Source organism: Microtus oregoni, unplaced genomic scaffold (genome assembly GCF_018167655.1).
Source record: "Microtus oregoni isolate MIOR12 unplaced genomic scaffold, Mior012 000023F_ref0000262, whole genome shotgun sequence".
NCBI lineage: Eukaryota > Metazoa > Chordata > Mammalia > Rodentia > Cricetidae > Microtus > Microtus oregoni.
In genome coordinates, this window is record NW_024543082.1 from 27,253,519 (window position 1) to 27,271,539 (window position 18,021).

The following is an 18,021-nucleotide window of genomic DNA, read 5'->3' on the forward strand; positions in this document are numbered from 1 at the left end:
AAGTCACCATTCTAGGGTTTCCTACCTAGACATGCAAATGTCCATTTACCCATTCCAACTTAGGTCCTATCCTGCCCATTCCTTCTTACTCAAAGGTAAGAATGGTTGGTGTTATCTATGAAATTGGCAAATCCAACTTACATAGGAGAACAAATCAGATTATCACACACGCACGCACGCACGCACGCACGCACACGGAATAAACCTCTCAAGAATGTAAATCGTCAGTCATCCATTCATTCTCACATTTAACAGAACAGCTGAGACTAGTTTGTGTGTGGCACTCTTCAGAGGAGCAACAAAAGTCTTTAGAATGGACTGGCTTTGTCCAGCAAACTGCTCTGCCCCCATCTTAGGGATCTAAATTCTGCCCATTTCAACTGTTCCCTAGTCCTGTTACCCTCCCCTTGGTCAAATGAGCGCCCCCTCCAGAAGGGCCCAATGACTCTGTTTATGTGTTGAGACTTCAGGTCATCAGCTTCCCTTTAAGCACACCTGGCCTGGGTGACAGAGTGCACAGAATCTATAAAATCTGAGGAGGGTGGTTCCAGAAGGCTACACCCTGTCAGTTGGTCCACGCCTTTTCTTTATGGCGGCCAGCACCTCATGCCTTCACCACACACGTTTTCTTCCTCCACTAGCACCTGTAGGCTGCGGAACAGAGGGTAGGACATTGCTTTTTCCTTTGAACTGCTCTTGCCAACAGGTTCCGCCCTAGCAGAGCTTGGCCGGAGACAGACCATTTTTTTTTTTTATAGGAAGACTTAGGGACATTCCTAAACAGAAGAATCTCCCCACACCCTTCCTTACACACTTGAAACATTACAAAACACTTTAAACAATATATACTCTAGGGACCAAGTAAATGGCTGGGGTAAAGGTTCTTGTCTCCAGACCTGATTACTTACTCGAGTCTGATCTCTGGGACACACATGGTGGAAGGAGAGAACCAATTCCCAAGAGTTGTCCTCTGCCCTCCACAGGCTACTGTGATGTGCACCCCTGCCTCTTGTCTCACAGAAGTGTAATAAAATACAAATATATGCTTCCTGGACCTGGCCAAGCAGGAGGCACTATCATGGTTGCTGACATTTGCCACAACAAGGACCGAACAGTTCGGCACAAGGAGCCCAAGAGCCAGAAAACCTACCTGCGGCTGCTAGTCAAGCTGTACAGGTTTCTGGCCAGGCGAACCAACTCCTCATTCAATCGGCTTGTGCTGAAATGGTTATTCATGAGTCATACTAACTGGCCACCTCTGTCCCTGTCCTGGATGATCCAAAGATGAAGCTTCCTGGCCGAGAAAACAAGACAGCTGTGGTTGTGGGGACAGTCACAGATGATGTGAGGATTCCTCAAGTGCCCAAGCTGAAGGCATGTGCACTGCGGGTAAGCGGCCGGGCCTGAAGTTGCATCTTCAAGGCTGTGGGGAAGATCCTCACCTTTGACCAACTGGCCTTGGAGTCTCCCAAGGGCCGTGGCACTATGCTCCTGTCTGGACCTCACAAGGGCTGAGAGGTTGTACTGGCATTTTGACAAGGCTCCAGGAATCCCACACAGCCATATCAAACCCTATGTCCGCTCCACGAACCAGAAGGCTGAACATGTCAGAGGCAGAAGGGCCAGGCTCAGCTACAAAAACTAACTCTGGATCTTACTGTTATTAAAAAAAGCTTTGGATGTTGAAAAAATACAAATGTACTTAAAAAGCAATTGTATGTGATAGCCGCCAAAGGAAAAAACAGGATTTGCAAACTGCATCTTTAGCAGCTGGGAAGAAACCTTAAGAACTGAGGAGAATTAGTGTCCATGGGTACATTGTTCATGCAAGCATTGAGAAGTGACTGAACACAAACCAAGACAGGAATTTTTCTAATTAAAATGATAAAATAATATAGAATATTAATTAGATTACAGGAGAGGTATAGAAAAATTCTGGCTTGATTCAAGGGAAGGAGAAGCAGGGACTGGAAGTACATCCCTGCACTCATAGGCACTTCTGGAGGCAGAGGCAGAGGACTGCATTCTGAGTCCTGTCTGGGTAACAGGTAGTGAGACCTTGTCTCAAAATATAAACGGGCTGAGGGTAGAGCTAAGTGGTAGAATGTTAGCATAATATATGGAAGACCCTGGGTTCAATATCCAGTACCATCACACACACACACACACACACACACACACACACACACACTCTCACTCACTCAGGCTTCTGTGAGCATGTTATGCAAATGGGAGATTTGCTCACTCTTTCCTTCCTCCCTCCCTTCCTTCCTTTAAGGTAAGGCCTCAAGAATGTAGCTCAGAATGGCTTTGAAATCACTGGTCTCCTGGCCCAGTTTCATGAATGTTGGGACTACAGGCATGACACCACACCCAGCTGCAAATGAAGGCTTTTAAGACTTCTTCCACTTTTCTCTGCTTATTACGCTGTTTCTGAGAGCATTTGTTTATCCACCCACCACTCTGGGCCTGTGAGAGAATGGGTCAGACTGCACGCATGTTATTCCAAAGGATGTGTTTATTTCCTCCACAATCACGAATCCCAGTGGGTGTACTCAGTGAGATGGAGGCTGTGAAATGAGCTTCTCGTTAGCTGGTCACCCGCTGCTGCTTCTGACCTGAGGCCACTTTTACCTTGCTATATAGTGGAACATCTCCTCTTGTCAAATAGCAATGTTTCCTTCCAGGGCTCTGGTCCTGGCCTGTGCCCTTAGTGGGCTTCTTGCTGCTGGGCAGTGGGGGCTGCTTCTTCACATGGAGCACTGAAAATGCCCGCCTTTGTGAAAGGAAGCAGGGCACTGGGTTGGCTGGCAAGGAGGAAGGAGACAGACTGGAACCCATGACCAGGAAATGCTGATCCATGGTGTATTCTTTATCCAGCTCGCAAGGTCTCCTAGGGCCCTGCCTAGTCTGACATGCTCTCAACCCTACGCTCAGGTTGGAGGCCAGCATCATCCATACTTCCTTCTCTTCTCTACATGTTTTGGAGCTAACAGGCACCGATGTGAGTGAGCCTCAGATGATCACTGCCAGGAATGAAAGCTCATCTCTTTGCTAACGGGGAGAATTGTCTCAGACTGGTATCAGAATGCCCTCTCCACAGAGGTTACACCTGAGCCTACAACAAAGCACTTATTAACCTTGACAGGCTTTGGCCTCCACCACAGGTCAACAATCTTGCTTTTTATAGCCTGGACATTCTCAACCACGCTTATGTGAGTAGTTCCCCCGTCTCCTATACTCTCCTCCTAACTGCATTTGTCCCTGTTTTCTCATACTTCCCTCAGGTGCTCTCCGGATCTCTCTGGAAGCATACAGTACACTGAAAAACACAGCTCTGCAGCTAGGCTGCTCTGGGATCAATGATTTAATATGAACTTCCTGTGTGACCTGAAATAATGAGCAGTCTCATTATGTATTATGTATCATAAGTACATATTATGGCTTTACAGCCTGTACAGTTCAGACGACTGATAACTCCACATAGTCTTTTGATAAGATATCTAAAATGACCTATATTGTTATTATCGAATCCTCATGCTACCCTTTTTAGAAGCCTCGCAACTCCTGTTCCATTTCCTGGCCAACCATCCCCAAGGACATACAAGCCTCTTAAACAGGCTTGCCCCAGGGTCATGGAGTCCATGTTCAATCCTGAGCTGATAGAATTCTTCCAGTCCACTGTGTTGCCTCCTTTACATGAACATGTCAACTATCTGAACTCTCTCAAGGGCTGGGCCATCTGCCCATGCCCACTGGACTACCCAATTTTGACACCTATTAACTCCTATTCATGACTTCGGAAGGACTTTCGCAGCACGACCCATCTTTCCTTCCCTAGTTCCCTCCTGTTGGGAGGAGGCTCAACCAGAACATGGATGGTATTCATAACACCACAGTATCTGAATTTCCTGAATCCAATTCTTTTGTTCACTCTGCGTTAACAACCCAGTCATACAGCTAGCCATACTGGGAAGGTTCTACCTTTGTGCTCTTAATATATCTCATTGCATTTAAGTAGTTCACATGTCTGTCTCCTCTTGGTAAACTATGTGTCCACAGCTAGAAACAATCTTCTCTGACTTTATCCTTACTGTCAGGGCAGCATCTGATAAAATGTAGACATTTATGTAAGGGTTTATGGAATGAACAACCTGGCAAGTGTTCTGAGCTCAAATGCTCCTCCCTGCTCATTATTTTACTTGAATATCACCTTAGGCAGGTAGAAACATCATTACTTTTTTTTCTGTGTAATATGAAAACAAGGCTTAGAAAAACTGAGTGACTTCCTGAAGGTGGCAGTTGGATCACCTTAGAGGTCTTTTGATTAGAGAGGCTCACAGGGATGTTCCTGACATTCTAGGAGAGAACTGACTCCTGTGGGTTGTCTATAGACGTCTACATGTGTGCAGTAGCATGTATGTTCCCTCTCTCAAAGAAATACCTGAAAAACTCAGAAACCAAATCTTAGTTCTTCAAATAATAAGCCTTGAACAGATAAAGTGCCAGACACGTTGAAAACTTCTTTAGCTTGTGAAGGTAAATGGCCTGTCCTGAATGACTGACTCTTGCATCCTCTTTGAGAGGAATCCAGCACAGCTCTCCGTGGAATTTGAGTTAGATCTTAAACTACCTAATTGTAGGCAGTTTATAGTCTTTCTTATCATCTGTGACCTTTACAATGTTTTCCCAGTTTAAGGAAGTCATTTCTAAAAGAGACAATAGTCCTCAGTTTTCAACCTTTCAATGCTGCAACCCTTTAACACCGCATGCTGTGGTGATCCCCAACCAGAAAAGTATTTTCATTGCTACATCATAGTTATAATTTTGCTACTGTTATAAACTATAATGTAAATATCTGTGTTTTCCAATGGTTTAGGCGACCCCTGTAAAAGGGTCATTCTGACCCATAGGTTGACACCTGCTGCTCTAGCCAATGGTTGGTTTTCATGGTAAGATTCCAATATTATATGTGATAATGACTTGTAGGGAATTCTGATTTTTTCAATCACTTTTTAAAAATGCTCTTGCTATTTCAACAGCATAGAGTTGAACTCACTTATCTGGCAAAGCAAGACAAAACAAAACAAAACAAACAAACAAAAGCAAAGATAAAACTCCGTAAACTGTTAGGACTGACTCCTTCCACCTACATTTGTGTTCCCTGCCGCCTTGTTCCCTTTCTTGGCTCTTTCCTTCTAAATGCTGTATTGCACGCACGTGCACGCCTATGTGCATGTACATAGACTAGAATCTGTATATGATGCAGAATGTGTCATTTTCCTTTCTGAGGTTGTGCTACCTCTTTATCATTATACTTTCCAAATTCTTCTGCTTTCCCACCCTTCATCTTCTTTAAGGCTGAGTGGCATTCTGCTTTGTATATGTACCACATTTTCATCACTAACCCATCTGTTGATAGGCATCCCTTTTGGTCCTAGTACCTTTCTGTCGTAAGTGCAAGAGCAATAAACATGAACGTGCAAAGAGGAGGAAAGTCTCAGCAGTTATATCTGAACTTATTCAGTTCAATGATGAGACCACGGTTTCTTCTACAAAGCTAAAATATTCTCCTGATCTTTCACTGATTCTAAAGGACAGCAAATGCAGAGAGATAGTAAAGACAAGAAAGAACTTGAAATGATATGCATAATTATTTATGAATTGCAAAGCTATAATAATAACAGGTTGCTTTTTGCTCAATGCTTTCTGTATCTTTTGCCCTGTCCTAATGAATTAACAACATTTCGACACATAATTTTCTTGCTATGACCTTTAAACCAGGATGTGCATATCAGCATGCTGATGTTTTTTAAGATGAGCACATAACGGATGTTGTGAAGTCATTCTTCAGACTTCAACTTCTATTTTAACTGCCCAAGAATCTACCTACATTCACATTATTTTCTCACCTATTATTTTATCTATTAAATATCAATAGTTTATGTGTTAAATATTAAATTATTTTATGAAACAAATATTAAAATATATATCTTAATATGTCTTGTACATCACTGTCTTAGGGTATGTAGATTTTCTGGAATTCAAAACATGTTACAGGTAGAAGTGCTACTGGTTTCAGGGTGTCCGGAGATGATGCCCAAGATTTTTAAGCAATCAAGGGCTAGTGCGTGAAGTGCTTTTACAGCAAGCAAGCTGTCTTTCCTTCTTAACCTTCATGCTTCTCTTTTTCCATGCTGTGTTAATGAGGACATCTTTGGGCAGAATAGGCGTTATTTCAGCCACAAGCAGTTTTTACATAGACATGTTATAGAACACTTACTGTGTTCTACTTCCTAATAATGAAAATACATTTTAAAATGTAAGATGAAAAGCTTTAATCTAACTTTAAAGTGTTCTGAAATTAGTCAGTTTTTCCATGTGCTTTTGGGAGTAAAATTTTTTTGAAAAGCACTTAGTCATTATAACTATGAGAAAGATGTTACTATCTTCATATTCACTTTTCAGATGTGGAAAAAATGATAAGGTCCAGAAAAGTCTAGAACACAGAGTTGAAAAAAAATCATGATTCTAATGGGGGGACTTGGCCCCACAACCTCAGCTCTTCACCTCCATGCATGTTTTCGCTCAAGTCTAACATGGGATCAGAGCAAAAGAACCCACATCACCCAAGTAAAGGATTCTCTCCCAAGGAAAATGCCTAGAAAAACAAGTTACTTATGCTTAATGGTACTAGTAGGAAATAATTAGTTTCTAGTATTGTTTTTATTTCCTTCCAGAAATGGCAGAAACAGGAATTTCAGATGCTATCTTAAGTTCGAATGCAAGTTCCTGGAAAACCAAGGAGCTCGGATGTTTTTAATGTATGTTGGGCATTTCTGTTAGACCATGGGTGTATTCCCAGAGGCAGAGTAATTTCCAATGCTTACTGTTTGAAAGGTAAACAATATCTTTAAAGCAAACTCTTCCTTTGCTACACTGCTCTCATGCTGCTTTTCCCTTTACAGAACAAGAGAACCTACAGGCTCTCCAAAGAGATCTTTCATTAAAGCACTTGGCTTTGGAGGGTGTGATGGTTCCTGGTCTATCTGGTGGGATTAAGAATCACTATGAAGAGAGATCTTCCTGAGTACGATAATTGAGACCCACCTTAAATGTGGGTGGTACCTTTAGCTGGGGTTTGGACTGTATAAAAAGAAAAGGCTAGCTCAGCACAAACATTCACAGTACTCTGCTTCCTGATTGATGGTGCTGCCTACAACTTCCCTAAGACTGGCTGTGTCTTCAGCTCTGAACCAAAATAAGCCTGTGTCCATCAGTTACTTTTGTCAAAGAGCTTGCCAGAGTAACATGACAAGTACTACTACATGGGAGGAAGTAGACACATACATACCCACTCATATGCTCCTTAAAGATAGAGTTCTAATATTAATATTTCCTAAATGATCTTGAGTTAACATTACTTATAAGTACAAGTCACTTTACACATGCTTAACCTCTGCGCTGAGTTCAAGTTCTCCTAAAATATATCAGAGCTCATGTGGAATGAAGGAAGCAAGGGAGCTCTGCTTGATTTGGAGACAAACGGCTCTGGGGGGCACCTGTCACCACTGGCATACCCATAAAGACCTCCAGGAAAGTAGCAGAGTGCGAGCTCTTGCGGCTTCACTGAACAGGCTCCCTTAGTGTTTGAATAGGCTCCTTATACAGTATGTTCTTCCCTTCTGACATGGTTCCTGTTCAGACTTGCCCTAAGGTCAAAGGGAAATAACTGAGAGAATGTGTAACAAGATGGTCTGTGTGGCCTTGGAAAGCCAGAGACTGGTACAGCAGAGAAAGAGCTCATGTGTGTTTGTGGTATGTGTGTGTGTGTGTTTGTGTCTGCGTCTGTGTGTGTTAAGGATGGAGGAGGCTGGGGTGAGGAAACCAATCTACCATCAGGAGGTCCTAGGCAAGCCACACTTGTCCACAGCCCTGTCATGCTTCCAACTCTATGCCTCCAGAACTGCTTTGTGTAAATTTATTGGAAAATGTTACAAGGTAGATGAATAACTTCTTCGCTAGAAACCCCTGATCAGCCTGACTGAATTCGAGTCTCGCATCCCCAGCTGCCCTCTTCTGCAAGGTGTTTTCAATTATTTCAGTGAGCTAATGTTCCCTGGACTATCTTAAAGACTTCGAAGAGCAGGACAATTAAATTTGGTTCTTGGGGGAGAACCAATAGCAAACAGCTGCATGTGGGTCCATGTGGACAGAGAGACCTGGGGTCTTGCTGGAAGTGGCACTCATGGAGTATTTCCAGGGAGCAACTGCCTTGGAGCAAGCATTGTACAGAAAGAAGAGGCTCAAACAGGCAGCCACGAAGAATGGGTAGCGAACACTGAGAACCTATAAGAGTAACTGGCTGTATGCAGCCAGACCAAGAGAGGAGCTGGCTGGAGTACCAAAGAATAACTTGTATTCCCCTCCAAGTTTGTTCAGAGCTGGAAGGCACTTGGAAGATTACTTAAATATAATTCCTATACTCTATAGTCCAGGTACTGCGGGACAATAGTCTTGTACCCTGTAAAAATTAGTCACTTGTATTAGTTTAATAAATGCTGATTGGCCAGTAGCCAGGTAGGAAATATAAGTGGAGTGACCAGAATAGGAGAATGCTGGGAAGAAGAAAGGCTCAATCTGTAGTCATCACCCAGTCCCAGAGGAGCAAGATGAGAATGCCTCACTGATAAAGGTACCAAGGCACGTGGCTAACACAGACAAGAATTATGGGTTAACTTAAGATGTAAGAGTTAATAAGAAGCCTGAGCTAATAGACCAACCAGCTTATAATCACTGTAGATCTCTGTGTGTTTCTTTGGGACTGAATGGCTGGGGGACTGGGCAGAATAGAAACCTCTGTCAACATCCTTGGAATAAAGTGAAGGATGAGGTGACTTGTTTTTCACGGTCTGCTAACGCTAAATGCCAAAGCGAAGACTAGAACCCAGTTGTTTCTGCTACTACATGGCACTTCAAAAGTTTGTCCTTGGACCTGAGGTTGTGTTTAGTGTAGTAGAGTGGATGGTTGCCCAGAAGGTGCAGGGTCCTAGGTTCCATCCCCAGCACTTGTGAAACCAGTGGTCTAAATCTTGCTGAGTCACAGGATATCTTCTCTTCCAGATCATTTTGGAACAATGAATTCAAACACTACACATACTTAAAAGAATTCATGCATACTACTTCCATAGACTGGTACCTCCCCCTCAAGCACTATGCATCAGTAACATTATACAGATACCAAATACTAAAGAAAGCTATAGCCAGAAATGGCTAATTCCACAGCTTTAAACATAAGCAAGAGAGACTATTTTAGAAATGTTTCTCCTACCTATCCTTTTTGCTTGACTTCACGTGAAGTAAACAAAGTAAGAGCGTCTTGTCTTCATCTCCATGAATTTTTTTAAGGCTTATAATTAAGTCAATCATCTCTTCTACAAAGTTAGTGAAAAGAAAATATTAGCAAGTATTATTAAGTGAGAAAGAATGGAAAACTCCTTTGTTTGATATCATAGCTAATGTTTTGTATGCTACCTAAAAAACTGGAAAAAGCAATCAAATCTCCTTGGGCTCTTTAGTTTGTGAATATGTAAGCTGTAGTATTGAGAAAATGCAACTGAACACTACTTAACAAAATTAGTCCTGTTGGGTAAACAAAGTCTGTTAACCAGTAAGCAATCAGTAAGTGATTCTTTACGACAAAGGAAACAAAGACCATTAGAATATACCGAGAAGTATCTACGTCAGGACCTCTCATATTAGCTCTAACAGTGCTTTATCAGGAACACTTTATCCCCAAGGATAGATACATAGAGGATCTCCAGTGATGCTGCTGGTTGGTGCTGTATGAAAAAGAAACAACATCTTTATCTCATTAAAGGCTACTTTCTTGGAGGGTATTCAAATCATGATTGATTAATGCATGATAACACGGGCTTGGTCTAAATCAGAAGGCCCCAAAAGTTAATATTTATATTAGCAAAGGAAAACAAAATATCTCACTCAACAAATACAGCCTAGAAGAACGAAATCCATCCCCATATTGTAGTGCGCTAAAGTAAAAATGGGGGCAGGCAGATGGAAGAAGAGAGAAAAATTCCAGGGCAAAAAGACCTAGAGACTTCTTTAGGTCAGGAGAAAGAAAGTATGATTAATGAGAGTGGCAGGCAGGGAAATGAGTGGGATTTCAGAACACAAAAGAGAGGAAGCATAAGAGGCCGAGATGTAAAACACCAAGTACACTGGTTCTGTCTCCAGTTCTGAAATCACTGCACACACTATCTTCCACAAACGTGGATACCTATAAGGGAATGATTTGTGTTTAGAAATGTATTTTACAACCAGAAACTTGAGGATAAGAAGATGTCTCAGCAGTTAAGAGCACTGGCTGCTCTTCCAGAGGACTGGGGTTCTATCCTTAGTACCTGCATGGAAGGTCACAACCATCTGAAACTACAGTTCCAGGGGAACTGGTGTCCTCTCATCTGGGCATGAGATGACACCTGCATGGTGTACAGATGTACATGGAGGCAAACACCCACACACCTAAAATAAAATCTTCAAAAAGCCTGTCTGCATATGAGTTAACTATGCTTTATCACATGCAGTTTTGGAAATAAGACACTGTTACATTGAATGATTTTTTTTTTTTTTTTTTTTTTTTTTTTTTTTTTTTTGGTTTTTCGAGACAGGGTTTCTCTGTGGCTTTGGAGCCTGTCCTGGAACTAGCTCTGTAGACCAGGCTGGTCTCGAACTCACAGAGATTCACCTGCCTCTGCCTCCCGAGTGCTGGGATTAAAGGCGTGCGCCACCAACGCCCGGCACATTGAATGATTTTTAATTTGGGGAGGAGGAAGCTATTCTTATTTAATAATGTCCAAAGTTAACTCACATTAATTTCACTTATAAAACTACCTTTGGATATCACATCAAGCTTTGAACACATATATCCAATACAGCCGTTCGCTTAAGATGATCAGGGAACACCACATCCAACACAGCCATTCGCTTAAGCAATGACTAGGAAACACCACATAATGAGAACCTCTCCTTTTTGTTGCCTCTTCCATCGACAAGCTACCAAATCTCACTTAAAATCGTATACCAGTACTAACGTCAAAACTTTCTAGTTGAAAACCCAGGAGAAAAGCATGGTGACCTTGGAGGGTTGGCAACAATTGCTTAGTGATGCCAAAGCACAAGCCATACAATCTTTAAAAAATAAACCAGACTTCACCAAAATAAAAATTCCTACTAAAGCCATGAGATACTAGTACTAAAAAGGATAAGGAACAAGTCACAACTGAGCCAACCAATGGCACAAATAAGCTACTCTTCTCCCCAGTCAAATACCTTAGACAGTGCTAGCTGCTGGTGAGGGCAAGAGGGACGGGAATTCTTATTCTGTTGACAGGAAAGCAGCACAGTGCAAAGCAGAAAACAGAGAGTTCCTCACAAAATGTTAGACACCCATTTCCAATAAAGCTCACTGATTCCACCCTCAGAGGAGCACTCAGAAAATTATGTTCTCTTAAAACCTGTACTTGAACAGCCAAAGTGCCTTGATTGCGAATGCCCTAAAATAGGTAGCACCTAAACATTGACCAACTGGTGAGCAGAGAAGCAAAATACGGTACATGTATATGATGGAATATTATGCAGTCTCCTTAAGGAATTAATTATATTGGTGGGCACAGCTATTTGGAAGTGTCTCCAGTAAGACTAAAATGTTGATTCTCTTCATATTTCAACCAGGAAAGGAGGCCCAAAGGAAGAGGAGGTAGCCTAATGGTCGCTAAGGTTTGAAAATGGGAAGATACGTTGACTAAAACAGTCAGTATGAAGGATCTTTGTGAGGCCAGGAAAACTTTCTGTATTTTTGTTATAGCAGTAGTTACATCAAAGTTCTACTGCTTCTAATGTTTTGAACTACAAGGAAATGGATCAGTTGTGGCTTCCGGCTCTCCAGACACATTTGCTAACAAGTTAAGAGGCTCCTGACTAGATGGTTGCAATGATCCACAGAAGTAGGCTTCATATTCTGGACATCAGTCCACTGAGTCATCAATATCATTTGGCTATAAGTACTGTCTGTCTCAACTAGGAGTTGTGCCGCTTACAGTTCAGGTGCGAGGGGACCTGTTCCTGCAGTAGGCAGAACTAGAACAAGTGTACAGAGTGAGAAGCTGAGCCAAAGGTATGTCACGGTAGTAATGCTTGAAATAGTATAACCAAGACTGCTGACACCAGACAAACATAGCTAGGTTCAGGACTCTTCTGTCTCGTTCGTTTGCGGCACTGATGATAAGGGAGTTGTTCTGCTAATCAGTAACAGTTGATAATTACCCAAGAATGATGAAAAGAGACACAGCCTGTGGCAGGTCAAAAGTTTCCTACCACTGCCAGGAATAAAATGTAACCGTGTGGTGTTCTCCATGCATGTTTTCTGCGGAGAGGCACACGTTTATTTCATTAAAAGCCATTTTATTACCTGGGGGGAAACATGTCAAGTTTAGCTTTCTAACACGAATCATATTTTATTCAAATGCAGATGTACTTTTGAACTATAGCAGCTATTTGATTAACTCCCCTAGTGACCAAACTGGTGACCTGTTATATTAAAAACGGTGACCTTTGTGCCAAAGAATCTAACCTGGAGCTAAGTTATCCATTAAAATCCAACTTGGGAATGCATCGCTCTTCATGATAACATAATCACCTTCTTTCCTCTTGGGGAAGTTGCCGGTGAAATGGTGGCGAATAGAACACATATGTAACTTCTTTGTTTGGTCACTAGGAAGGGGTCATCAGCACGCACAGCTGTTCTCAGGAGACATGCAGACACAGCAGAACACTGAGGTGGTTGAGCGGCATTTCAGAAACACTGGCGGGAACATGCCCAGTTCCCTCATGGCAGCCAGAAAGCCTGTTTGAGGACACCTGCCCTCTTCTCAGGGCTGTGGTCGGAGGACACATGAAAGGGAGCCACTGCAGATTCCTGGTAACAAGTGAAGAAGGAAGGAGAACAATTTTGTTTCTGTTTCTCAAAAGAGAAAAAAAAAAACCCTGAAGGTTCACATCCAGTTTTTGGAAAATTAATATACATATAAAAAGCATATTCCTCAAATGGGTAACATGAATTACAAGACCACTATCGTAACAAACCATTTCTCCCTAAATGAGAAAACAGTAAGAAATGAATTCCTCCAGGAGGTAAGATGCCCAGGCTATCAGCCATCCTGGTGTGACATATTTCCATTACTCCGTAATCAAGCTATGTAGTATAATAAGCTGTTCTAAACCAATAATGCTTCTTCCAGGCAAACTTGAGGTAATCGGCTCTGGCCATGTGGGGAATCAACTTAAACACTTCCAAGACAATTCTATCCCAAGTGACTCTTTCAGCCGACGTGTGCTTCCTCTCTGTGAGACTATGTCATAGCTGGGGCTGTGGCTATGGTGTAGTTCAGGAACTTTACATATTTGAAAATGTGCCGCAATTCTAAACCTTGACAGACAATCTAAAGATAAAGAAACTGAAATGGAATACAGAGGCATTATGAAACAGTTCTTGGGTTTACTCTTTTAAAAGGGGTAGGAGAGAGGGCTTAGCAGTTAAGGGTGTGTACTACTCTTGCAGGGGCACAAGTTGGTTCCCAGCATCTACATTAGGTGGCTTACACTGTCTCTAACTCCAGCTGTGGAGGATCTGACTCCATCTTCTGGTCTCTATGGGCACTGCACTCATGTGCACAAAATCCATACTGACACATTTATTTACATAATTAAAAATAAAAATATTGGAAAAGAGGTGGTCTTCTAAATAGCAGTCATAATATACCTGCTAGTGTGTTAGTCCATTTCCTATCACTGAAAATGTCTATAGTGAATCACCTGTCACAACTGATAAGGCGGGAAGGTTATTTGCTCAGTTTCAGAGGCTTCAGTCTAGGTCAACTGGACGCACCACCTTAAGTCCGTGATGAGGTAGAATGTTTCAGAGGCGAGTGTGAAGAAGTTGCTTGTTTCATGATATCAAGGAAGCAGGGAGGGAGAGGGAGAGAGGGAGGGAGGGATGGAGGGAGGGGGGGAGAGAGAGAGAGACAGAGAGAGAGTGATTGACTCCTCGTTTCTTAACTTCCATCCACTATTTCCTACATCTCAGATATCCTACCACTTCCCAATACCACCACAGGCTTGAGATCAGGCTTTTAAGACATGGGCTTTGGGGGACATTCTAGACCAAAACTTTATGCTAGGCTGAAACAGATTTCAGGTAGGCATTCTCAGATAATACTATGAACCAGCTGAAAACCATGATTTATAAATATTATTTTCATCTGATAGTGGGGGAAAATCAAGGTCCACTTATATATATGTATATATCATCCATATGTGCTTGTGTTATAAATGGTAATTCTTCTAAGTTGTGATTTATGACCAAAAACCACACATACACACACACACAGACACACACAGACACACACATATATTCCCCTGAAGAGACAAGGCCACCATAAGGTTCTTCTCATAATGTCTTTCATTTTAGTGATTGCCCCTTTCAAGCAAGTCTTTAAAAGGTTTTATTCATTCACTGCAATTGAACAAGGAGCCCTGATAAGAATTCATATTTAGGCACAGATTAACTATGATGGCTGACCTCAGATTATGAACACCTATGTTCTCTTAAAGATATTATAAAAAAAAAGACAAAGGAACACTATATCCTATAGGTAAGTTCTGAAATGACTCGTTCAGAAGGCTGGAGTTGAAACTAATCCATGTACGCAAAACAATAACATGGTGTTTCTAGTCAATCAGGTTGGAGTGCAGACTGTAGAAGCCTGTCCATGTAGCAGACAAGGTGAATGTCATGGGCCAGCACTTCCTTTTAGAACTGAGCTCTTTTCATTGGCCTGAGACAAGCAGTCAGCCCTCAGTTTTGATACATGCATTGCATTGTTGTATGAAAGGAAGAAGTCACCCAAAGGAGCTCAGCCTCAGTGAAGTCTCTGTATTTCAGTTCCAACTCAGCTAAGACTGCCTACTCCAGCATTTTAAAAAATATGTCAGAAAATGTAGACTCCTTATCGTGTGTGCCTGTGGTATGTGCTCATGTATGTGCATACTTCAATACACATGCATGTGGAAGCTAGAAGTCCACATTTGGTGTCTTCCTGATGTCTCTACAACTGACTGCTGAATACAGAATCTCTTAATGAACTTGAGGATAGTCCATTTGCTCAGAGTGGCTAGCTAGTGAGGTACAGGGATCCTCTATCCCACTACTCTCTCCAGAGCCGGAAGTACAGGCGTGTGTCACTGAGGTTGGCTTTGGGGAGGGGTGCTGGGAATATGAACTCAGGTCCCTTAGCTTGTGTGGCAGGCACTTTAGCTACTGACTCATCTCCCCAACCCCAAGATCTCTTATTTCAAGAGGTAAAGTATGATTTTAACCAAACAATCTTTACTTCTTAGGAAAAAACAAGTCCTTCCAATAGAATTAGGGTTAATAGGAAGTTATGATGACTTAAACAAATGTCTCTCAAATCTTAGTGTGCATGGAATAAACCTGGTGAGTTTATTCAAGCAAAAACTGCTGTGTTTGTTTGCCTACCCTTCATTCATGGTTGGAACTGAACCTGGAACCTTGCACATGTTTGGCAAGCATTCTAATACCGAGCCCTTCCCTATACCATAGCAACAGTGGTTCAGTAGACTTGGGGTTGAGGCCTGGAATTATTTTTAACAAGCTCCCAGGAGGTGCTGAAGCTCTTTTCCAGGCAATATACTTTAAGAAAATATAAAGTAACAACTGCTTATTTAAACTAGTTGGTCAAGGGTTAAGGGAGAAAAAGGTAGCTACAGATTCAATCATTTAAGCACGGCTGAGATAAAGAAAAACTACTTGGTTAATTCTTATGTCAACTATTCTGGGGAGTCTTATGTTAAACATCCTGAGGGGTTGTATAAAAATTCTTTCGTTGACACTGTCAGGTACTGACTGCCAACATGCCTGACCCTGAACAATAAAACCCACACATAATTTTTTAGAGTTTGAAATTGCTGCTAAAGAATTATAATTTCATAAATATAGCCAGTCAGTCAAATGTATACATTCCAAATTACCAGATTAAACTTGAACTTTTCCAAACATTAAATAAAACCACAAAAGCAGGAGTTCTCAATTTATTCTTTCAAAACCACAGGCAAGCTAATTCTACAGATTGTGGAATGTACAATAGGTCATTCTCACAAAATAAAGCCGGAGGGGTGAATTATATCTCTTCAACCATGGCGGTTCCTTAAGTCAACAAGGGTAAGACTGACTACCATGCTGACAAGCAGATTTCGTGACATTTATGGACCTCACAGAAACAGAAACTTGTAACAATAAATTTAAGCCAGGGTATAAAAATGGGTAGGTTTGTGGGGTGACTATAAAGGTTCCTGAAAGAAAATTGATTGGACCTTGAATCTGAGCCAAATCTGGCTGCCCTGTGCATGTCTTTCTGGGAGTAGCAGTCTTCTGACCAGAATTAGGAATGCCAGGCTGCTATTTATGGCCTGAAAGCTGGCTGGCTCCGATGCCAATGCCAGGGGCCATCATCTCTAGGAGAGTCCTGGAAATGCATTGCTTCTCACTGATGGATGGAAAAGCCATCTCCTAACCAGCAACCCAAAATGCACGGTGGAAGGAGAATGAGTGTCCTCATCCATAATAACAAAACTTTGTCCCCTCCTGCTGCAGAGAGGAGTTTGTGTAACTTTTTGCTATACCCTATTTGTAAATACTTGCCTCTGAGTTATGAGTATTTATCATTTCCTTTTTAATATGCATATTTTGGGTCCACATGTGTAAAGAGCAGATCCCAGCCTGTGACTCCTACACAGCATACTTTATATGCTTACCCTTTGCAATTCCAGGGCAGAGAGATTCCACACTCCTAAGAGTGTCTATCAGTACTTCAGAACCTTAGAGACACCGTCTAGATGGTGGGGAGGACCTGTCCTAGAAAACTGGTATAGTTAGTCAGGCAGCCTGATGTTTAAGTATGCTATTCCTCACTCTCCCAAACAAGTGTTTCTCAGCAAGGGGTGACACTGTTTCAGGCAACTCTGTATGGGGTAGTGTCTGGAGACACTTAGTGCCAGCAAAATGACATTGACCAGAGGCTGGTATCTTGCTAAACATGCTACAACACAGGGCAGTCCTGTAACTAAGCCTCGTTCAGCACAAATGTCAATAGTAGAAAAACTCTATACTAAAATAACTAAGAAAAGATTTAATTATAAAAATAATAGACACACTGTAATATAGTAAGACACCTTAACTCTCCCTGTGATCATTATTATTTACTTGTTTAATGTACATAAGAGACTCACTTCCTGGAAAACTTCCGTTTGTCAGTCTAATAGAAACAAGGCACTCAGGCTTTAAGGAGGCTAGCCACAAGACCTCAGAGACAAACAGAGAAGGTGGTAACCCCCAAGCTACCTGGTTCCGCTACAAGCCTACTGTTGAGAATGTAACATTACTCAAACCTTCCCATGACTGCGCTATTTCGAAGAATGTGGTTAGGTTTTCAAGGATATAAACTGAACACAAGGTGCTCTGTAGAACAGCAGCGAATAAGACATAGAGAACTCATTCGGTATGAAAGCCATCAATTCAATCATTCAAGCGTATTTGATTTCTTGGCCACTAAGAGGGTTACAGTGAGTTTGTGTTGGGCAAGCTGACTGCCACTCTTTCACCTAGCTGCTATTGTCCTTATCTGGGTGATAACTGGCTGGTCAAACATTCCAGATTGGAACAAGCCTTCCAGTTCCAGTGCAAGTCTACTGAAGGCTGAGGGGGGATACAATGGCAGCATGCCTCCCTAACAAGTACCACAAAACAACAGCAACAACAAAACACCACAACCCTCTTACTGGCCAAGAAATTATATAACTTTGAATTTTTTAACTAACTTACATCCTCTTTCCTGCCACCTCAACTTCCCTTTGCTAATGGGAGGA

The 18,021-nt window shown here is 41.9% G+C and overlaps 1 protein-coding gene and 1 pseudogene across 2 annotated transcripts in view; one reads left to right on the forward strand and one right to left on the reverse strand.

Moving 5' to 3' along the window:
* Cmss1 (cms1 ribosomal small subunit homolog) overlaps nt 1-18,021 on the reverse strand; it is a 292,416-nt gene that overhangs the window by 60,937 nt on the left and 213,458 nt on the right. The window lies entirely within an intron of this gene.
* LOC121461757 lies at nt 1,079-1,645 on the forward strand (annotated as a pseudogene).